Below are 24,249 nucleotides of genomic sequence, written 5' to 3'. Positions count from 1 at the left end.
TTTTTTGGGGTTTCTACATAAAAATGATATATGATATTTATCTTCCCTTCAGGAGTAGGATTACTGGACATGTAGTAGTTCTATATTTAGTTTTTTAAGGAACCTCCATACTGGTCGTACTAATTTACACTCCTACCAACAGTGTAGGAGGGTTTCCTTTTCTCCATATCCTCTCTAGCATTTATTGTTTGTAAACTTTTTTTGGTCTTTTTAGGGCCACACCCATGGCATATCGAGGTTCCCAGGGTAGGGATAGAATCGGAGCTGTAGCTGCAGGCCTACACAACAGCCATAGCAACTCAGGATATGAGCCATATCTATGACCTACACCACAGCTCATGGCAACACCAGATCCTTAACTCACTTAGCAAGCCAGAGATCAAACCTGCATCCTCTCGGATGCTGGTTGGGTTCCTTAACCACTGAGCCATTACGAGAACTCCTGTGTATAAACTTTTTAATGACGGCCATTCTTGTAGCTGTGAGGGGATACCTAATTGTAGTTTTGATTTGCATTTATCTATTAATTAACAATGTTATGTTGAGCATCTTTTCATGTGCCTGTTGGCCATTTATATGTTTTCTTTGAAGAAATGTTACTCTATGATATGAATAAGCAAGAATGAAATATTGAGATTCAATACATTTCTAGGCAGTTACAAGGCAAATATCCTCTGAAGTTTGAAAAGACTATTTTTTCCTAAAATGACAGTCTGATGCATTAAAGAAAAAATTGTATTGGGGAAATAACAATAAAAAAAAAGAAAAAAAGAAAAGAAAAAACGAACTTAAAAAAATAACATCTTAAGAACTGAACAAAACTGCATTTGAATTTCTGCCATTACTTGGGTGTGAGATGTTGGACAAGTAATTTAACCTCTGACTCTCAATTTCTCATCTGTAAAAATAAGGATGATAACTAGCTTGTAGGGTGTTTAGTGAGTTTCAGCAGTAACCTGTGCCGCAGGATTATTCACATAGTAGGCACTGAACAAACGGTGATTTCATTCATTTTTATTATTATGCAGTACACTTCCTAGCAGTTCTAGATAATGAGGCGCTTTCAAAGGATAAAGTAATGAAGTGGGACTTGAGTTGGCATGCACAGGTCAAGTGCTTGCTAAATGACCTTTGCTGTATTTCAGGAAGCCAAGGATATGAGTCAGAGTTTGATTGGAGGAGTAGAGCCACTGTAAGTGATGTAGAATAGAAGATTTTTAAAATAGAGATTGAACTTTACGCAACTTTGGGAGCTGGTAGAGATGGTCACAGAGGAGCTCAGGGGGAGAGAAAGGCACACAGGAGTCCATGTCTGTCTTTCACCACCTGCAAATGCCACCATGGCATCCTGCAGGAGGACTCGTACTCTGATCGTCACCATCGAGTTGGAACACATTGGATACAGGACTAGCAGACATTGAAGGGAAGAATCTGGTGGGCATTGAGGGACCTGTGGGTCTGGATGATGTCTCGTACCAGCAGAGTAAACTACCAGATCAGTGACAGCATGTGTGAACGACCTGAAAGCCTGGAGACTGCACTAACTTTCAAGGGAAAAAAAAAAAAAAAAAGAAAGCTGCTATTTTCTTTCCACCTTCCAAACCTTGTGTGAATTCCTCTTGCATCCACACTGACTCTAAACCATGTAGGAGGGCAGTCTGGGAAATATAGTTCAGGATTGGTTACAATAATACAGTTCAAAGCCACCACACTGAGTAACCAATTCAGAACCCAAATAGGGTTTTGGTTTTTTGTTTTTGTTTTTTTTGAGTATGTTATTGTATAACAAAAAGGTATGATATACTTCTGTGTATTGTCCCACCATTTGGGTTCTCTGATTTTTTTCTCAAAATTTGACAAGAATTTGAAGAATTTGGAAGAAAGAGCAAAGAAGTAAAGCTGTGTTCTTTCTAGTACATAAGATGGTATCTTTCTTCTCTAATTTTTTTTTGTTTTTGTTTTGTTTTTTGTTTTTTCTAGGGCTGCACCCTCGGCATATGGAGGTTCCCAGGCTGGGGTCCAATCAGAGCTGTAGCCTCCGGCCTACGCCAGAGCCCTAGCAACTCGAGATCCGAGCAATGTCTGCAACCTACACCACAGCTCATGGCAACGCCGGATCCTTAACCCACTGAGCAAGGCCAGGGATCGAACCCACAACCTCATGGTTCCTAGTCGGATTCGTTAACCACTGAGCCACAATGGGATCTCCCTCTTCTCTAATTTTTAAGACACGTTCTTGTACCATATCTGTACTGGTCCTATCTAGGCAAAGGATTTATGTTTCCTTGAGACTAGAACTGAAAATTTTTTCTGTAAAGAACCAGAGAATAAATATCTCTGACTTTGTAGGCCAAGTCTCTGTCACAATGACTCAGCCTGATGTTGTAGCATGAAAGTTACCCAAGCAATATATAACAAACATGTGTAACTTTGTTCCAACGTTATTTATGGACATTGAAATTTCAACCACGCGTAATTTTCATGTCACAAAATATTATTCTTCTTTTGCTTTATTTCAACCATTTAAAAATGTAAAAACTGGAGTTCCTATTGTGGCTCAGCAGTAACAAACCTGACTAGTATCCATTGTGGGTTCAATCCCAGGTCTCGCTCAGTGGGTTAAGGATCTGGTGTTGCAGTGAGCTTCAGTGTAGGTCACAGAGGCCACTAGGATCTGGCATAGCTGTGGCTGTGGCATAGGCTTGCAGCTTCAGGTCTGATTTGACCCTTAGCCTGGGAACTTCCATATGCTGCCAGTGTAGCCCTAAAAAGCAAAAAAAAAAAAAAAAAAAAAAAAAAAAAATGAAAACAATAAAAAATTAAAAATAAAAATATGAAAATAATGATTTGCTCCTCCATCATAAAATAAAATGGATTGCAGTCCATAGTTTTCTAACCCTTCCTCTAAACTTGTAGGTATTATTACTCAAAGTTCTTTCTTCCTCATCACGGCTTCTCTATTACCGAGCTATCTCAGATGTCAAGGCTATCTTTGAATGTTCTCTTTGCCATTGAATGGACATAAATATGTGCAGGGACAGCAGAGCTGTTTAACTTAGAGAAACTGATTTTTCCTTGTTACTCCATATTTTTTCTCCAGTTCTCTTCTCGCATGTGAGTATTGTACTTAGAACTAATTTTCATCTATTGCACATTATACAATACTATTAGTTTGATTAATTAATGCATAATACATCCTGGAGACTAATTTGTTTACTCCTAGTGGACTCATTAAGGCTTGCTGTATGAATATGAAATTAGGTTTAAAAAGGGAATCACCTTAGAATGATTGACTCCCATGTCTGTTTGAAAAGGAAAAAAAAAAAAAAAACTGACAAATGAAAATCAAGTAATCTATATCCCTCTCTTTAACCATAAAAGAGCATTAAAGGATTTCTAAAGCTACGTGCATGTAACCTGCCTTCCTATGGTGATATTGTGAAGTTGCATGATTTACTCTTAAAAACTGATCACATAAAAAGCCAATTAAAGCAGTGTGCTAATATTTTCCTCCATAGGTGAATAGAGCAATGAGACTCACATCTCTGCTTTAATTCTGCATGCCTGTGCATATTTTAAGTTTAGTATTTTGCCACCCATGTTAATGTTATTGCCCCTCATGAAGGAATAAAAAAGCTTCTAATAAGCAAGACTGCTATTAGGTGAGCCCAACAAGTCAGCATTGTCAAAGACAGAAGAACGCATTCCTTGATGATACATTTTTGTAATGTATTCTGCCCTTTGGTGATAGTTTATACACCTTAACAGGATGAGTTGGTGGCAAAATACATCATAATCCTCCCCTATTTCTGTTTCTGAGGCACTGTTTTTGGCTGAGTACTTGGATATTCTGGCAGAGCTGCCATTCGAAAATTCAGAAATGTGTAGATGTATGCACCTGCCCTGTGCATGTTTCTCCCAACCCTATCTGTCACCGAATGCCTCTTCCAAGGTCTTGCCCTTTGAAAAGACCTGAAATCCAGTTATCAGTGGGTTTCTGCTGCAGATGTGTGTCTAAGGTCTATTTTAGTAAGAACAGTTTTGTAGTTAGAAATCTTGGTGCTGTGTGTGTACTACAGGGCTAAATATGCAGACACTTCCCTTTTCAGTGAGAAATCTCTGTAGAAGGTTTGAGGCAGATCTCCACAGCTTAATTTGCAAGAGGGCAAGTATATTGTGTTTTTATTGCTTGTGCAGCTCCAGGTCATCTCGGAGAGTGGCAGTGGCGTAGTTTATAAAGAGTTGTCATTATTGCCTGGCTTTAGGTATTTATGCTTTCAAAAATGTGGAGTAAACAGTTTGTGATAAATTCTCTCTGGGCCAAGGTTATTGGAACGCCTTTCCTGGTGGATATTTAGGTATTGGATAGGAACCCAACTGTCCTATGCAGTTTCCGATGCAATCAAGTCTGCAGACCTAAGGTTGAAGAAGATGACCTCCATAGATAGGCTGGCCTTGGGCAAAATTGTTAAGTAGGCAGAGTTCCCAGTCCCATTTGTCATTTCACCAGAATGCCCTCAGGCTATTCCCTGCCTCGCAAGAGTTATTCCACCCCTCACTTCATCAGGCAATCTGTCCAGTGTTAACACTCAAAATTTACCTGATCAGTGCCCTGATCCCCGAGGATGTCCGCAATTGTGTGAAGTGGCTGTATAAGTGAAATCATTTTAATAACTTAATAAGTGATTCTAGCTTACTCTCCTATTCCTCCACATCTTGTTCCTTCACTCTTCATTCACTCAATATATGTGCATTTTAGGCAGACCTACTAGAACCTCAGGGTCATCATATAAATTGATTATACCAATAGCAAATATTTCAGGTGTCCTGGCAAAAAAAACAAGTGAGGGAAGTATTTTGGAGGTCTTTTCACTCTTTCAAAATTGTTTCATTAAGAAAATACCCCCTGTAATGGAGCCAGTACCTTCTCTAATAGTATAAGCCTTCCTTTGCTGAAAAGGTTAACAATTATTAAAGCTGACTCTTGCAATAATTGTTTGGCAGGCCTCCTCGACTCTTTGCAGATCAGTAACCAGTATAGAGGCAGGAATGGTAAAGGTAAATAAATAAAGAAGCAGCTTATAAAAGGCAAAGTTGGGGAGAGAAAGGAGTGGCAAGAAGGAAGAGGCAGAATAAAATGTCAACTGGATTTAGTTAAGAAAACCTGCTGGCTTTTATCAGCCAGAAAGGGTAAGATTAGCAGATTGGATTTGTTGTTCTAATACTTGTTTTATGTGACATGCTTTCAATAAGCTATGCATTAAAGAAAGTGTAGAACCATAGAGCTTTAGTGCTGGAAGTGAACCTCAAAATTGATCAAGCCATATTTGACTGAACCATGTATTTTAGAGGAATTTGCAAAACAAATATAAAACAGATTCATTCAAACCTAAGATAAAGAGGTATCGATTATAATACAGGGATTAGTAAAGCCCCTAAAATACGGAAGAATAAAGTTTCATCCTGAAATATTCCAACCACAGCAGCAGCGTGCAATGATTAGGAGTACAAAATATGAAGTCAGATGTATTTAGAATTTGGTTTTACTAATTGTGTGACCTTGGGCAAGGAATACTATTTAGCTAAACCAAGCTTGGTACCTTCACCTGTGAAATTCAGATTATTAAAACAAATGATGACCAAAGCATATAATTTCAGCACAATGTCTGACATAATGTGGGTCATCAATAAATACCTCTTGTTAACATTGCTGTTATGTAAGAAGCAGTGTTTATCTTGCCTCGAGTAATAAATTAGGTAGCATTAGAGTGAAAAGCAAAGTGAAAGTATGAAAGCTCGGTCACTATATGAAAAGTCTGTAGTCTGTTCACATGTAGGTATACCCCAGACTTTTCTTGAAAGTGAGGTTTATTTTTGCTTAATTGTAAATACGTTCTAAAGAGGAATAACAACTGAAAGGAGGGAAATGGAAAAGTATGTGGAAAGAAGAGTGCCTATAGTGCAATTACACTTGGTGATTTAGGGCAGTAGTCTTCAGTCTGGATCCCTGGACTCTTGGGTCTACAGAGAAGTTGTCCAAAGGGTATACAAGTATGGAAAATTTAGAAGGATTTAGTTCTGAAATCCCAACTTTTCTAAGGGTCCCTTCCTAAAACTGATCTGCCTGAGAACCTTACTGTGACTACTCTGTCCTAAATGCCCTGCCCTGAAGTCACATAAGAAAGCCAGATATCTTACCATACCAATATGCTTTTTTTTTTTTTTTTTTGCCTTTTTGGGCCATACTCTCATGGTATATGGAAGTTCCAAGGCTAGGGTTCGAATCAGAACTGTAGCAGCTGGCCTATGCCACAGCCATAGCAACGCCAGATCCTAGCAGTGTCTGCAACCTACACCTCAGCTCACCACAATGCCTGATCCTTAATCCACTGAGCGAGGCCAGGGATCAAACCCTCATCCTCATGGATACAAATCAGGTTCGTTAACCACTGAGCCACGATGGGAACTGCTCCATACCAATACTAAATTTTTGAATTCTTCTACTCCAAAGGAGAAAATTCTCCTACTCCAAAAAACATTGGGAGTTCCTGTTGTGGCACAGTGGGAATGAATCAGACTAGCATCCATGAGGATGTAGTTCAATCCCTGGCCTCCCTCTGTGGGATGGGAAACCGGCATTGCCCTGAGCTTTGGTGTAGGTCGCAGACAAGGTTCAGATCCCATGTTGCTGTGACATAGGCTGGCAGCTGCAGCTCCAATTTGACCCCTAGCCTGGAAACTTCCATATGCTTCACATGCAACCCTAAAAAGCAAAAAAAGAAAAAGAAAAAAAAAGAAAAAAGAAATACAGTAGTTCATTGAACCAGTCCTCTAATGCTGCACATTGAATTATTGCCAAGCTTTTGCTGTTTTAAATAATCGTGTTATGAATGACTCTATTGCTTTGATATCTTATACCTGGGATGGTTTTCTTTCTCTCCTAGATGAAATCCCTATGGTTTGATTGCCAAGTCATGGGGTTAATGGTAGTCAGTTTTGTTTGGTATTGTAAAAATCTCCATAGGAGTTATGCCATTTTGCAGTCACTCCAGCACTTTATAGTGTGTCCCATTTTCCATAGCCAACAGAGTATATATTGTAAAACTTTTCGGTTTCTATCAATTTAATAGGTGAGAAGTCACTTCTCCTTGTATTTTGATTTGTATGTATCTTACTAAGAATGAGATTGATCACCATTTTCTTATATTTAAATATTATTTTCTTAGCTTTACCTGGAACTCTCTTCACAGTTTTGGCCTAATTTTATATTAGGATTTTTTTTATCATTTTTCTTCTTAATTTTTTAGCCCCTTTTTAAATGAGAGGATAAAGCATTTGCATGTAATATAATGTACTTATGATGTTCTACTTTTCAATAAAAGTTTAAGGTATCAGTCTTATCTTTTGTTGGCTCTGGATTTTGAATGCTAAAAAGTCCATCTCCATTCCTTGATTGTAAAGTAACCCATCCATGTTTTCATTTAGTACTTATAGTTTTTCAATATTTAATCCATTTGGAAATAATCTGGTGTAAACTAGATTGTCTTGTCCAGTTTTATCATTTGGTAAATGGCTATCCAATTGTCCCAACATTATTATTTATTTATTTTGTCTTTTTGTCTTTTCTAGGACCACACCCACGGCATATGGAGGTTCCCTGGCTAGGGGTTTAATTGGAGCTGTAGCTGCCCTACACCAGAGCCACAGCAATGCAGGATCCAAGCCAGTCTGTGACCTACACCACAACTCACAGCAATGCCGGATCCTCAACCCACTGAGCCAGGCCAGGGATCGAACCTGCAACCTCATGGTTCCTAGTCAGATTCGTTAACAATTGAGCCACGACGGGAATTCCCCAACATTATTGATTAAAAAGTTTGTTTTTCTCAGTGATTTCAGATGTTGCTGAAAACCTACATTAAGATTCACAAACTTTCTTTTCCAAAACACTGTTACATATTCATATGCCTATACCTACACATTTTTAAAAAATAGTACATTATAAAGGATTTTTAGTATGTCTCAATTTCTGGTAGTTCTAGTCTCCCCTCCTCCCCCACCATTACTTGTCTTTTTCAGATTTTACTTGGTATATATGTATATATATATATATATATATATATATTTTTTTTTTTTTTTGTCTTTTTGTCTTCTTAGAGCTGCACCCACAGCACATGGAGGTTCCCAGGCTAGGGGTCCAATCAGAGATGTTGCTGCCGGCCTACACCTGAGCCACAGCAACGCCAGATCTGAGCCGCATCTGCGACCTACACCATAGCACATGGCAACACTGGATCCTTAACCCACTGAGCGAGGCCAGGGATTGAACCCACAACCTCATGGCTCCTAGCTGGATTAGTTTCTACTCCACCAAGATGGGAAGTCCACTTGGTATATTTTTTAAAGGACATTTTAATAAACTTGTCTAGGTCCAGATAATAATGTGCCAATTTTATTGTGATTATATAAAATTTACTAATCTGGAGATCATTGACATTAATAGTATTGAAATATCCTACCTAAGAATAGCGTTTGTCTTTCTATTTGTCCAATTCTACTTTTGATCTTTCAAAACATTTAAAAACAGTATTTATATAGACTTTGGCCATTTTTATCAACTTTAATTCTAGATCGTTAATCTTTAAATTTGCTGTTAGAAAAGTGTTTTTTCTCTTTCTCTTCTAACTCATTATTGTTTGAATATATATAAAGTCTACTGATTGTTTTCTTTTTTTTTTAATTGTTATTTCCCCAATACATTTTTTTTTTCTACTGTCCAGCATGGTGACCCAGTTACACATACATGTATGTATTCTTTTGTCTCACATTATCATGCTCCATCATAACTATATAATCTGCTGTTTTATTGAGTTCTTATTGTATTATTTAGTATTTTAAAATCAATTATTTTGGGATTTTGGATTTTTCAGGAATATTACCTTATGATTTATACAAAGAGATTGTTTTACTTCTTTCCAGCTTTATGCCTGTATTTGTTTTTTCTTCTCTGGTTGTACCTCCAGCCAAATGTTAAATAAGGGTTGGGATAGTGGGCATTTTTCAATGTCCTTATCTAGTGAGAAATCAGTTATTTTTTTCCCAAATAAGATGCTAGGGTTTGGCTAAAGTATCAATTGATGCATTTATCCATACAGAAAAATAGATTATAGATTAATAGATATGTGTAGGTTTACATAGATTATCACAAAACTTGTGTTTGAAGCCTCCATAAATTTATGTTCTATTATGTAGTTTTGAGAATTTGTCCTTTCTGAGTATATGGAAATGATATAACTTATCTCTTCACATCCACTAAGACACTAACATGGTTATCTTCAGGTTTTGAATATCCATCCCCTCCACCTATATGCACATTGAAGGCAGTTGGCTATATTCATGGACAATGAATAATTCCCTTTATTCTTCTTGTTTACTCTTGCATTGTCTGTTTTATTTATTTGTTTTTTTTTTTTGAAAATCATAGAATTAAATTTAGATAGCAGTCATTATGCTATGGTTATCTAGAACTGTTAATAGACTTCTTTTTGTTACGTGGTGTGCTTGGATTTTTCTTAAGAACACTTTCAGTTTATTCTCTAGAGTTTAAAGTTATAAAGAGATAAATCACCCATGCAGGCCAATATATAAGAATATTGTTATATTGTCTTCCTAGAATTACAGAGGCCTGGTCTTCTTCCCATGGTGAGTCCCCACAAACTTATACTTGCCTTTGAGATATCTTCTGTCTTGCCAAATCTCTAAAGGATTTTCTATTCAAAGTCCCAGAATGAGTAGGTTATCTCCTCCAGGAGAAATCTCTAAGCTTCCTTGGTGACGATCTCTCTCCTGTGTATTTATAGTATCTTAGACTCTTTTTTTCAGTTCCACTAGATAAATATCCTCTTGAGAGAGATACTGAAAACTTGTAAAATGGTCAAAGTCGAGATTAATTTCCTTTTCACCTAATGGCTATGTTTTAAAACCTATAACATACAGGTACTTTAAGTGTAATTATTAACCATGCTTTTTTTTAATAAAAAAATCTAACCCTTCTTTTAAAGTGTTTTGCAAACAGGTCTTTGGTTAGATATAAAAATAAAAGTCGCAAGGAATTCACATACTTTATGCAAAGAATCATTTAAAACTATGCAAATATCTTATCTATTGAAATAACGGCTTTTTTAATCATTATGTGGTTTTAAGCCAAATAATTCCATATTTCCATAAAAATAAAATCTTTACTTGTACAGACTGTTCAAAATGTATTTAAAATTAAGAACCACTGAATTACATCCCTTATAAAAAATTATCACTGATGAATATTGAATAAATTGAAAAACTGTTCACTATTACTAAACATTGCTTTATTCTCACTGATAGTTGTTGTTGTTTTCCGGAAAAGGCAACATATTTTACATTTTTTTAAGAAGTTAACCTCTTGTGACCCACCTTCTAAACAGCCATTGGAAAATAAGAGTGGTCAATTCCCATCTTTCAAAGAAACAAAATGGCTTAGAACAGATTTTAAAAAGATTTTGTAGTTTGTGGGTTTTTTTCTTCAAAACATGAATCTAAAAATCTTCTGAGGATAAATCCTGTTTTCAGGGATAGATAGAGGTCATATTTTAGGTTGAAAAGGAACAGCTGAGAGTAGGGAGAAAGGAAAACATTTGTGGACCCGAGCCCACCCACAAACATCACTGGCTACGTCTATGATTTCATCAGACGAATGTAGTAGAAGAGAGAAGACTAAAATGTATTAGCTACCTATTATGGGCTCTGTGGATTTAAGCATGATATTAATACGCATAAGTGCAGGTTGAGAAAAAGATTCCATACTTTTGAACTAAGAAACTGACCCAGCTGGTAAATAATCTTACTTCAAAATCTGAATGTGAAATGTTTGCTTCCTGCTTTTAATGAGTATCTTGATCTTTAAGACAATACTTCACAGGTTGCTGTCTTTCACATGGTATGTCTATGTTTCACTTATATAGTTATTTATTGATTTCTTCCCCTTTAAATTAACTTTAGGTCTAATCACTTTGTTATTTTTTACCTCATTCTAAGAAGTGATAACCCAATACAAATATGCTAGACCAGTTATATTTTTGTGCTCTATATTATAATTAATGCACAATTATTCATACATTACCTAAAATATTGTCCATGGCTTTGTGCTTACCACCAATTTGGACATGATGTACTAGAAAGAAATGTACTGTCACTAAGATGCATTTCTCCTTAACCCATTTTCAAAAAAACTGATCTTTCCTTGGTTTGGGGTCACTGACCTCCCTTGGGCTCGTCCTCCTTTAAAGAATCTATTAAGCAAAATGAAATAAGAGCAGGCATATCAGTAATTTAATAGAACTTCAAGGAGTTCCTGTCGTGGTGCAGTGGTTAACGAATCCGACTAGGAACCATGAGGTTGCAGGTTCGGTCCCTGCCCTTGCTCAGTGGGTTAACGATGTGGCGTTGCCATGAGCTGTGGTGTAGGTTGCAGACGCGGCTCGGATCCTGCGTTGCTGCGGCTCTGGCGTAGGCCGGTGGCTACAGCTCCGATTCAACCCCTAGCCTGGGAACCTCCATATGCCGCGGGAGCGGCCCAAGAAATAGCAACAACAACAACAATAACAACAACAACAACAACAAAAAAAGACAAAAAAAAAAAATAGAACTTCAAGAGAGTAGTTACAAGGGTAAAACTTAAGAAGGTAAAAGAAAGCAAGCCTAAGGCTGAAGCTAAGTCAACTGTGGACAGTTCCTAAGACCCTCACAGACAGAGAACTGAGCTCTGGCTTCCCCAAAGCAAAGGAAACATACAGGCCATTCAGTTCTCCCCAGGTGCAAGTAAGGTGGCAGAGATTCCACAGCTTGCTCTGGGGATCCTAAAACAATGCTCTGACTTTGAGCATTCCATAGATTTTTAAGGATCAGTTCCTCAAAGGATGGAAACACAAGCAAAACATTTTCAAACATCAGTGAATTTAACTCTATCCAAGCCAAATTAGGCTCTGACAATCGCAGTTCTGGAAAACCAATTCAAACAATCTTTTAAGTTAAATAATTTTCAGATATTGTTTAGGGTTCCCTTGAAGAAAAATCCAGAAAAAAATGATTAAATCTTGTAAATTTGTAATGAAATCTTGTAAATTTCCTATGTTTGTCACTATTCTGTTTATCTATCTGACAACAAAAAGGTCACCCCTGTATTTTTCATTTAGATGGTGTTATGGACTGAATGTATGCATACTCCCCAATCCCCATGCAATGGTATTGGGAAGTGAGGCCTCTAGGAGATAATCAGGTTCAGATGAGATCCTAAGAGTGGGGTTTCCATGATAGGATTAGTGTCCTCTTAAGAAGTGACCCCAGAGCTTCCACTTTCTGCCATGCGAGCCTACAATGAGAAGGTGGCTGTCTGTAAGCCAAGAAGAGAGCCCTCCCCAAGAAGTGAATTTGTCAGCACTTTAATCTTGGACTTTCCATCCTCCAAAATTGCAAGAAGTGAATGTTTTCTAAGCCACCTGTGATATTTTCTAACAGCAGCCCAAGCTGACCGAGACAAGTGGTAAGGAAATAGTCAGGGGGGAGAGGAGATTGGGGACTGGGGACAGGAGATTAGAGATGAAGAAACTAGAAATGGATACAAGAGTAGAGTCCTGGAAGAGAGATAGCAAGGGATTCTGCTTGGAATGGAAAACAACTCCAGCTGAATAAGTGAGGATAGAGGAGCATGACCAAAGGCCACAGGCAAGGAAACCTTCCCTGCAAGGTTTAAGGTGAGGAAAGTTCCTGGAGGTTCCTGGCAGCTAGTATGCAAATTTGAAATTGAAGAGATTTGGTAGCCACCTTCTATTTATTCAAGGTCACAAATATCTACTCTTTCCAGGTAATTTTTTTATTTATGACCTCTTGATTTTTCGGTTCAAGTATGGTAGATAAAGTACTGGACTTCCTGTACATACTGGTAAAGCACATGGACTCAAACTGTTTAGTTTTATGTCTTAGGTCCTTCACTCATTAGGTTCGTGACAGTGGAGAGTTTAGTTCAACTCCTGACCTTCAGTTTTCTTACTCTCAAAATGAGGAGAATTAAAGTTCCTGATTCAATAGTCTGTTTTTTTGTTTTTTTTGTTTTTTTTTTCTTTTTTTCCTCAAGTGAGGTAATACTACATGTATTGGTGTTTATGTTAGCTTTTTATTGTCAATATATTTCTGATGGGTAATTAAGTGTTGCAATATTCTTACTACCCTGCTTTGGGGATATCAATTGTTTATATTTATTCTAAATAATTAATGTAAACTAAAGAGAAAACATAGTTTACAGATGGTGCTCATTCCTTGGAGTTGGTGTTTATAAAGGCAGCTTTATTTACCCATCTGTAGCAGATATTGTATTAATTTCTCAGTTAGCAGTAATAGATTAGATTTATTCATTTTCCACTCTTTCTAAGGGCTGTCATTTTGTTTGTAACTGCCCAGCGTCCATGATATTGTGAAATACTGAAGGCAGTTTGGTTTCCAACATCATACTCTCTAACCACCTTGGTCAACTATCATCAGATATTGTAGTAATAGCCCTGCTTGACTTGTAGGCAAACCCTCAGATAATCACAGACTGAATAAATTATTTTTTCCATCCATATATGAAGATTCATAAAAAAATCAAAATACACAATTTCTTCCCCCCCACTTTAGTTAGTAAAGAGATAAAAGAATAAGGAGGGCTGCTTTATAATTACAGCATTGGAAACTGGAGTTGGCTGAACTCCCAAAGTGCAGGTCCTCCCAAATAAACAACTTATTTAGAAATGGGGTCTTTGAAGTTGTATTAAGATGAGGCCACAATGGATTAGAGTGGGTCCTATATCCATTGGTGCTTTCATAATAAGAAGAAAGGACACTCAGAAAGACCCACAGTCTCAGAGGAGACAGAGAGATACAGAGAAGAAAATGATGGAGGCAAAGAGCAGAGTGATGTGTCTATAAGCCATGGAACACCAAGGATTGCCGTGAGCCACCAGAAGCTAGGAGGAGGCAAGAAAGGATTCTTCCCTAGCACCTTCAGAAGTATCATAGCCAAGCTGATACACTGATTTTGGACTTCAAGCTTCCAGAACTGTTAGATAATAAATTTCTCTTGTTTTAATCCAAGAAATCCCCTGTATCTTATTATGGTAGCCCTGGGAACTGAATATAGAACCATTTTACCATAGCTGCATCTTATAGGGTAAGGAATGAAAGGTATTGCAAAGATACCTAAGTTGATAACTAAGAATTAAAAATATATATTCGTAATAGATTTGTCATCTAGGTCTTGTGACTTCCTGTGTGACTTGCTGATTCTCAAATATTTATTAAATTCCTTTAATATACCTGTAAGAAATACTCAAGTTCTTTTTGTTTTTTTAAACACATTTTCGTTTCACTGCATTAAAATGTTTCTTATATCTAAATTACGGCTTTCACTTCAACACACCTATTATTATTTTAAAACAATTTCTTTTCATTTTCCATTATGCATGTGTCATTAGAGTCAGCGAAAAGAAAACTTCGAGATGTGTATCACATTGAAATTTTTTGTTTCTCCCAGCTATCCCCAATCAACCACGATGCTCTGATATTTTGTCATTGTGAATCTTTCACAAGGACAACTTCACAAGATAAGGAATCGTCTTAAAAGAGAAGTGCTTCTATCTTAAAGCATAACTCTGTTTAAAAATTCTGTTTGATGAATAAAGGGATTCTTAGAACATTACCTTTAGTAATCTTATTTTTAAAGGATTGAGGTTGTTTGTTACTGCCTTTGCAAATTAGGAACAAATTGGTTTTTTATTTGCTCCACAGTTTTACTTAAGGAACAGAACAATAAATCATTAAGTAGCAAAAGATAAATATGAAAACTGTTGTCAGGGTAATTGAGTTATGTTGAGCCATAAGTAGGAATTTTGACAGTAATTTAGCGGTATCCTTTCAAAGAAGCCCTAGGATTAGAAGTTGCAGGAAATAGTAACATATGTTATTTGGATGGTAAGAGCTTGCCTTAGGAAAGTTATCAGGCACTATGGTGACACTAATCAGGGAAATACAAAGGCAGGCTGATTTCATGTGTAAATGTACATTGTCTTTGGGGAAAATGTATTGCATTTCCATAATCGGAGTAAGCTGCAGTGCTAACATATCCATGGGAGAACATTTTTACCTCTTGTGTTTCTCTGGTGTGTATGAACCGCAGTGACTTCCTTATATCTATATCCTGTTATCCATAGCCTCTCTCTCAAGATTCTGTCAAAATGACTTTCATGAATTTCCTGAAATTGTTCATTTTTATCATGGCCCCCCCAAAACAATTCCTTTGGTTTCTCAGCATTCTCTCTGACATATCTTGGCAAAGAAAGGGAAGGAGTAAAAAAATGTGAAATATAAGGAAGGAGGTTGAAGCCATTAAATTTCACTTAATAGACAGTTTGTTCTGAACACCAATGAATCTCTTTGGCCTGAGCTCACAAAAAGATTCTCAGAAAATTTAATTTAATTGTAAGTGGAGTTCCTGCTGTGGTGCTGTGGGTTAAGAATCTGACTGCAGTGGCTCAGGTCACTGTGGAGGCTTGAAATCGATCCACTGCCCTGCACAGTGGGTTAAAGGATCTAGCGTTACCACAGCTGCTGCATAAGTCATAGCTGCAGCTGAGATTCAATCTCTGACTCCAGAACATCCATAGGCCACAGGTGCAGGGCTATTAAAAAAAGGGGGGTATGTATCCTTGTAATAATTTTTTAGAACTATCACAAATTACCACAAACTGGGGGTAGATGTGGGGAGTGGGGGTGTGTGAATGGGCTAAAGACAGCAGAAATGTATTCATTCACAGATCTGGAGGTTCAAGGTCCAAAACAATGGTGTCTGCAGAGTTGGTTCTTTTTGAAAGCTCTGAAGGTGAATGTGGTCCATGTCTCTTCCTAGCTTCTGATGCCTGTCAAAAACTGGTGGCATTCTTTGGCTTGAAGCTGCATCACTCTAATCTCTACCCCCATCTTCATCTGCCTCAGATACCAGGGTTTAGGACTCAGATAGACATTTTGGGAAAACAGTATTCAACTTATACTAACCTCCTGAAATACAAAGCCAGCATTTCTCTATGGCTAGATGTGTCTTATAGAGCATCACTCATTTACTCTACGTTTGCACACCACCTAAGTAATTTCATGTGATGTGCCCCATTCAACAGAGCACAATATTCAAACAGGGCACGGTAAAACAAATTGAATTAGAGGTGCTTTATTTAATTTAGGACAACATTATATTATAATCCAGAATGCACAACTTTCATTTTATTGTGTGTTCATTAAAAAATCCACCTGACTTCATCTCTTTATCACTAAACTAAGTATCTACATGGCAAATGAAATAGGTTTAAGAGACAATGTAGTGTCTAAAAACTTCAAAGACTTATCTGAGTAGTCAACTGAAAGTTCTTCTGGTCTCCTGCCTGAATAGAGATTTCGGGTTAGATAATAATATTTTCTCCCATTTGGGTCACTTTTCGGGTTGAAGAAGGAACCTCAGCTGTCCACTCTGCTATTCATTAAAAATAAATGGTTCTTGAAAAGAATATTAATTATAGTAAACTTTAAAACTCAACCTTTCAAAATGGGACTTTCAGTGAAATTGGAGAGCAGGGGTGAAGGGCATATCAAGTGAGCAGCTATAACACCAAAACTTCACAGGGAGCAGATGGCATTCAGAATCAGTCCACTTATGATGACTCCATAATGAAGATTAAAGTTACTTGTCCTCTTCCAGAGGTATGCTCGGCAGGCTGCCAATGTTCTGAACAGGTTCTTGGCCCATTTTGTTCCATGTCAGAATTTTTTCTTTCCATTTATCCAAATCACTTCATATTTCCACAAATAAACCTATCCATTAAAAAGTTAAGATTTTTTAAAATGCTAATTTTATGTCATCATTATTTTTCTGTTAGACTAACCCATTAACAGTGACTGGAAAATTTTTTTTATTGTTCCAGATTTTAATCTGACAGTATTGTTTTGAATCATATACATGTTTAAACTATAGTCTGCTTCCAAAGTATGGGAATTTAATAATTAGACAATGAATACAGGGCTTTTTTTTCCCTTATGAAGTTGGCCTTGTGACTAAAGAAATGTGGGTGTTATAACAAGGTAGCAGCTTTAACTGAAGTTCTAATGCATAGCAGGGAGTCTGATATAAGGCATTTTCATTCTTCTCATGAGTTGGCTGCAAACCATTAATTCCAAGGGATAAAGTAATGTATTGTTCCAACCCATGGCCACTTATGAGTTTCCATGGACAGCCCACACAAGACCTTGAAATGATTATACCCATACAAAAATGCAACCCATGGACAATTTTTTGATGCAATTTGCAAAAACCTAAACTCTTGAAAGCATGTAAAAGACTACCAAGTCAAAAGAACATATGTCTGAGGAATCGCTTAAAGCCAGTGATGCAGTTAACCTTAAGAGAACCTGATTTATTTCTTATCTTATTATATACAGTGTTACACATTGCTAGGCTTAAGTCTATTTGAGAGATCTGTTTGTACTTGTTCAGCAATGACCCATTTCCTTGTGACTACTTCACTAATTATAATTTTTGAAACTTTTTTGATTAAACTACAATATAAATACAGAAAAGTGTACCACATAAGCATCATAAAGGGACAGCTAGATGGATTTTCTCAGACTGATCACACCAAGGTAACACAGATGGAACATTACCAGAACCCTATAATTCTTTATGTCTTCTAATCACTATCTTCCCCAAAATAACAACTATGCTGACTTCTGACATCATAATTTGTTTTACTTTATACTAATAGAATCCATGTAGAATATGCTTTTTGTTCCTGGCTTATTTCATTCATCATCATATTTATGAGATTTATCTATATTTTTCTGTGAGATTATAATTTGTTTATTCTCACTGACGAATGGTGTTCCACTATGAGAATATACTGTATTTTTTGGTCAAAGTTACTGATGATAGATTTTTGATGGTTTTCATTTTGAGTCAAATATGAGTAGAGTTTCTAAGAGCACATGTGTTTTGATGACTACACATTTTTGTTGGCTTTGCATATCCCCTAAGTGAAATTTCAGGAGCATAGGCAGTGTTCTGTTCAGCTTCTATAGCAGTCACATATTATTTTAATATAATTTCTTCTCCCGCCTGTATTTCTATGAATATATGATTTTTGTTCTTATTGACTCGTACACATACCTGGAAAGTTGGTATTTTTCACGGCAGCACTTAAAATTATCATTCACAAGGATGACTGCCTCAATAGTTATTGGCTAGATGAATTTTTATCTTTCCATTGAATATTAATTATTATAGTTATGATTACTAGTTTTATCTTCTTAATTTCTCTCATCTTTCCTTCTCTGTTACCCCATGCCATGCCTTTAGTTCATTCTCTCTTCTCTCACCTATACTGAACATTAGTTACTTAGCTCATTCAACTGCTTTTACCATGGCTACTCCCTCCAAACTCCACAGATACCCCCCACCATAGATTTGATAGCAAATACTGAATAATACTGAATAAGCCCCACCTCTGTAAGAGTTAGGCTTACTAAAATTGAATTATAATTTTGTCATTTCAAAATCTTCAGTGTTACGTCATATCCAAGACTTTTCCATCAAGCTCCCATCTTCACGTGTAAGCTATTATCTTCCCCTTTCCCAACGTGGTTGTACTATGAATGTTCCAGCTCTAATACTGTTCCTTATCCCATAGGTTGAATACAACAGATTCTAACCTTTCTATCCTCTATGATACTTTTTAAGGTGTGTCCATTATTATAGTATGATATAAGATACCATAAACTTGATTTGTTTTCCTGTTGGACTAGGAAAATACATTAAGGGCAAGGACTATCTTTGTTTTAGACCCCAGGTCCTTTGCACATGTGGTATACACTGATGGATAAAGCTAAAAAAGATGTTGACTGATTTGCTTTTCATACTATTCCCAAGTATTTGGACACTAGAGTTGGTTATTTTTTTTATTTTTTGACTGCAAATGTGGCATATATTCAACTCAGCTCCTGTTGTTTGAAGTAAAATTCTTAACCAGGGTTGAGTCTTGATGATTTCTCATGCTATGTGGCATTAAGTGTGGTGTGTTTTTGCTCTTAAAATGAACTAAGTTAGGGATAGTACCTTTAACCAGGAGAATGAGATGTTAGCCAGCATATCAGAAGGCGCAAAATTCAGCTTATGTAATATTCTAATCCTTCAAATGTCAGAATTTAGCCCAGGTAAAAAGCACCAGCTTTATATTACTGATCAAAATCTTTACAAAAATGCAAGGTTCCCTGCTACAAGCTGGTCAGTGACCTCACCTTCCTCCAGGCTGATTGCCAATGCATAGCACTTTGCTGACTCTGCATAGAGGCCTCTAGAATACTCGTGTAACTGCAAGATAAATTATGTTTCACTTCTAGATGTGCATTTTCAAAATGCTTAGCATCAAGTCATATTCCATGTTCATTTCCTTCAGCTTTCTTTTTACTTCTTGAAAACTGAACAGCACATGCATCAAATGTGTTAAATTGATGATTTCACTTGCTGTTATAAAGTACCTGTAGTGCTTATCCCTTCAAGCCCCAGGGCCTGAATTTACTTCACAGGATTGTAAGTGCTGGAGGTTTAACTGGTATGTGTGCAAAGTGTTTGTCTTAAACTTGAAAACTCCTGAACTCTTGTTCTTCTTTGTAGCTATCAATCCTAAATTACAACTTCAGTTTTATGACCCTGAGAAAGGGTTGTTGTAAAATACAATCGTCATACAGGTTTTATGCTTTCTACAATGAAAAGGAAAAATGTGTGTACTAACCTTCAATAAACATTTAGAAAATTATATTGAAGGCTCTCCAGATCTGATGGAAATCTGTCAGAAGTGTTGCTGAGTCCACAACCTACAGGAGAAAACTAATATGACTGGTATACTTTGTTTCCTAGTTTCTAAATCCGGGTAAAGATTTCTTGAAAAAGACAAATACATTACTGCAAATGTAAAGGGAACTAAAAGAGATTTTTGACTTACAGTACAAAAATATAAGAAGTAAAATAAGAGATACTACCATCACTTTATAATTCAGAAAATATATATCATCTCCACTCAGGCATTTAAATCCCAGGGCTTCACAAAAGCCATCTGATTCTGCTCTAGGGTCCGATGAGATTTTCACTGGCCAGTCATGTTTGTTTGCCTAGACTATGTTTGTTGGTCTAACCTTTCCCTTAGTGGTTCTCAGAGCAAGTTCTTTTGTCACGTATTTAAAAGTCTTATGTTCTTCCATAGAACTGCATAAGAAACCTCTACCAATATGAAAAGACAGAATAAAGTTCAGCCACAGTTAGCAAATAAATTGCTGATTATGAGTGTGGATCTTGAGAAACCTTATTGGTGAGCCTAAAATTGTAAAGTACTACAAAGAGAGACTAGGTCCAGGCAGGATTTCAGATTGCTGTTGCTGTCTGCGGTGCTGGACCATCATCTTTAATATCCACGTCAATTTTTATTTTTCTAACTTTGGCCCATAAGAGCTGTCTGCCCAATATTTCCAGAGTTCTGAAACAATTGAGTCAAGAAGTTGGAGATCCCCTTGTGGCTCAGCATGTTAAGAACCCGACATAGTGTCCATGAGATGTTGGTTTGATCCCTGGCTTTGCTCAATGGGTTAAGGATCCCATGTTGCCTCAAGCTGTGGATCAGATGCAGCTCAGATCTGGTGTTGCTGTGGCTGTGGCATAGGCTGGAAGCTGCAGCTATGATTTAACCCCTAGCCAGGAAACTTCCATATGCCGCAGGTACGGTTATAAAAAGAAAAGAAAAAAAGTAGTAGACTATGGAAGGGAGAAAGTTAAAAGAGAGACAGAAAGATGTATGATGCCATTGGAAAGGCACAACTGCTAAGAAAAGAATGCTATAAAAACATTTTTGTTGGAGTTGCCATCATGGCACAGTGGTTAACGAATCTGACTAGCATCCATGAGGACGCAAGTTTGATCCCTGGCCTTGCTCAGAGGATTAAGAATCCGATGTTTCTGTGGCTGTAGTATAGTCCAGCAGCTATAGCTCTGATTTAACACCTAGCCTGAGAACCTCCATATGTCATGGGTGTGGCCCTAAAAAAGCAAAAAAAAAAAAAACAATTTTTTTTTTTCAAGTGGTGTTCAAGCATTCAGTCTCAGGAGATCAAGCTACCATGGCTTTGGCCAAACTGAGATATCTTAAGAAAGGTAATAAAAGGGTATAATGAATAATACCATTTTCCAAAGTATTATTAGGAAAAAGTTCCAGAGTGCAGAGAAAGGACATTAGCTCTAGACATAAAGATATCATTATTGAAGTGCCAATTGAATACTCTAGTTTTTTTTTTTAATCATAATGAAAACATATTTTTCAATTGTCATATTATAGTAAAAAATTGTTTGTTCCAAACTGGGCTCAGTTAATTTCATGTACCTTTTGACATTTTCATCATATTTCTTATTGTTACAGGCATTTTTTTTCTCCCTCTGGTAATTTTAATGAGCATGCTCTCCTCTCCTGACAATATTCTTAAGCTTGTGCAGCTGATAAACCTGACTAATATTTAGAATTACCCTTACAACTCAAGGTGGGATTGAGTAAACTTTCACTTTGCAAAAGGAACATAGAGAGATTAGAATAAAAACGTTTATAGTTGCAAATTTCTGGAGTTTTGAGATATGGTTGGGGTAACAGGAGGATTATTTGATATGGCTTTCTTATATGGAAGAGTCAATTCTTTTTCTCTTTAAATCTTGTTTCTTTAGGTCCAATTAGAGCACACACAATATCTTTTAGAAAAGGCATATATCTTTGAAAAATACCTCATTGTTTGAAGCAGCTTTCTCTGGAATGTGCCTGCTTTTATATGTTGAAAAACAGCTCTAGTAACATGCCTTGGTTTGGGGTTGTATTTTATTTTATTTTATTTTATTTTATTTTATTTTATTTATTTATTTATTTTTCCACATACAGCATGGGGACCAAGTTACACATAACTGTATACATAATTTTTCCTCCCAAGGTTGTGTTGTGATGTAAAATATCTAGACATAGTTCTCAATGCTACACAGCAGGATCTCATTGTAAATCCATTCCAAGAGCAATAGTTTGCATCCATTAACCCCAGGCTCCCAATCCCTCCTACTCCCTCCCTCTCCCCCGCAGGAAGCCGCAAGTCTATTCTCCAAGTCTATGATTTTCTTTTCTGTGGAAATGTTCATTTGTGCTATATATTAGATTCCAGTTATAAGTGGTATCATATGGTATTTATCCTTCTCTTTCTGACTTACTTCACTCAGTATGAGAGTCTCTAGTTCCATCCATGTTGGTGCAAATGGCATTATGTCATTTTTTATGGCTGAGTAATATTCCACAGTGTATATATACCACGTCTTCCTAATCCAATCGTCTGTCAATGGACATTTGGGTTGTTTCCAGCTCTTGGCTATTGTGAATAGGGCTGCAATGAACATGGGTACATGTGTCTTTTTTAAGGAAAGTTTTGCCTGGATATATGCCCAAGAGCGGGATTGCTGGGTCATATGGAAGTTCTATATATAGTTTTCTAAGATACCTACATATTGTTCTCCATAGTGGCTGTACCAGCTTACACTCCCACCAGCAGTGCATGAGAGTTCCCTTTTCTCCACAACCCCTCCAGCACTTGTTATTTGTGGACTTATTAATGATGGCCATTCTGACGGGTGTGAGGTGGTATCTCATGGTAGTTTGGGTTTGCATTTCTCTTATAATCAGGGATGTTGAGCATTTTTTTATGTGTTTGTTAGCCATCTGTATATATTCCTTGGAGAATGGTCTATTCAAGTCTTTTGCCCATTTTCCATTGGGTAGTTGGCTTTTTTGCTGTTGAGTTATATAAGTTGCTTGTATATCCTAGAGATTAAGCCCTTGTCCATTGCATTGTTTGAAACTATTTTCTCCCATTCTGAAAGTTGTCTTTTTGTTTTCTTTTTGGTTTCCTTTTCTGTGCAAAAGCTTGTCAGTTTGATTAGGTCCTATTGGTTTATTTTTGCTGTTATGTCTGTTACCTTGGGAGAATGACCTGAGAAAATATTCATGAGGTTGATGTCAGAGAATGTTTTGCCTATGTTCTCTTCTAGGAGTTTGATGGTGACTTGTCTTATATTAAGTCGTTCAGCCATTTTGAGTTTACTTTTGTGCATGGTGTGAGGGTATGTTCTATTTTCATTGCTTTGCATGCAGCTGTCCAGTTTTCCCAGCAATTCTTGCTGAATAGCCTTTCTCTTTCCCATTTTATGTTCTTGCCTCCTTTGTCAAAGATTAATTGACCACAGGTGTCAGGGTTTATTTCTGGGTTCTCTATTCTGTTCCCTTGGTCTGTCTGTCTGTTTTGATACCAGTACCATACTGTTTTGATGACTGTGGCTTTGTAATATTGCTTGATGTCTGGGAGAGTTAAGCCTCCTGCTTGGTTTTTGTTTCTCGGGATTGCTTTGGCAATTCTGGGTCTTTTGTGGTTCCATATAAATTTTTGGATTGTTTGTTCTAGTTCTGTGAAAAATATCATGGGTAATTTGATAGGGGTTGCATTGAATTTGTAGATTGGATTGGGTAGTATGGCCATTTTTACAATATTGATTTTTCTAATCCATGAACATGGAATATCTTTCCATTTCTTTGCATCTTTTTTTAATTTCCTTGATTAATGTGTTATAGTTCTCAGCATATAAGTCCTTCACCTCCTTGGTCAGGTGTATTCCCAGGTATTTGATTTTTTGGGGTGCAATTTTAAAAGCTATTGTATTTTTGTATTCCTTTTCTTATATTTCATTGTTAGTATACAGAAATGCAACTGATTTCTGAATGTTAATCTTATATCCTGCTACTTTGCTGAATTTGTTAATCAGTTCAAGTAGTTTTTGGGTTGTGTCCTTAGGGTTTTCTATGTATAGTATCATGTAATCTTCATACAGTGACAGTTTGTCTCTTCTCTTCTTATTCAGATGCCTTTTATTTCGTTTATCTAATTGCTGTGGCTAGGACTTCCAAAACTATGTTGAATAGCAGTGGTGAGAGTGGACATCCTTGTCTTGTTCCAGATTTGAGTGAGAAGTCTTTCAATTTTTCTCCACTGAGTATTATATTTGCTGTGGGTTTGTCATAAATGGCTTTG

The 24,249-nt window shown here is 36.8% G+C and overlaps 1 protein-coding gene across 1 annotated transcript in view; it reads left to right on the top strand.

The window, feature by feature from the left end:
- Nucleotides 1-24,249, top strand: part of TENM2 (teneurin transmembrane protein 2) — a 3,459,878-nt gene that overhangs the window by 1,734,088 nt on the left and 1,701,541 nt on the right.

Source organism: Sus scrofa, chromosome 16 (assembly GCF_000003025.6).
Source record: "Sus scrofa isolate TJ Tabasco breed Duroc chromosome 16, Sscrofa11.1, whole genome shotgun sequence".
NCBI lineage: Eukaryota > Metazoa > Chordata > Mammalia > Artiodactyla > Suidae > Sus > Sus scrofa.
The sequence above is the reverse complement of the archived record's forward strand: the minus strand, read 5'-3'. Positions and strand labels throughout refer to the sequence as shown.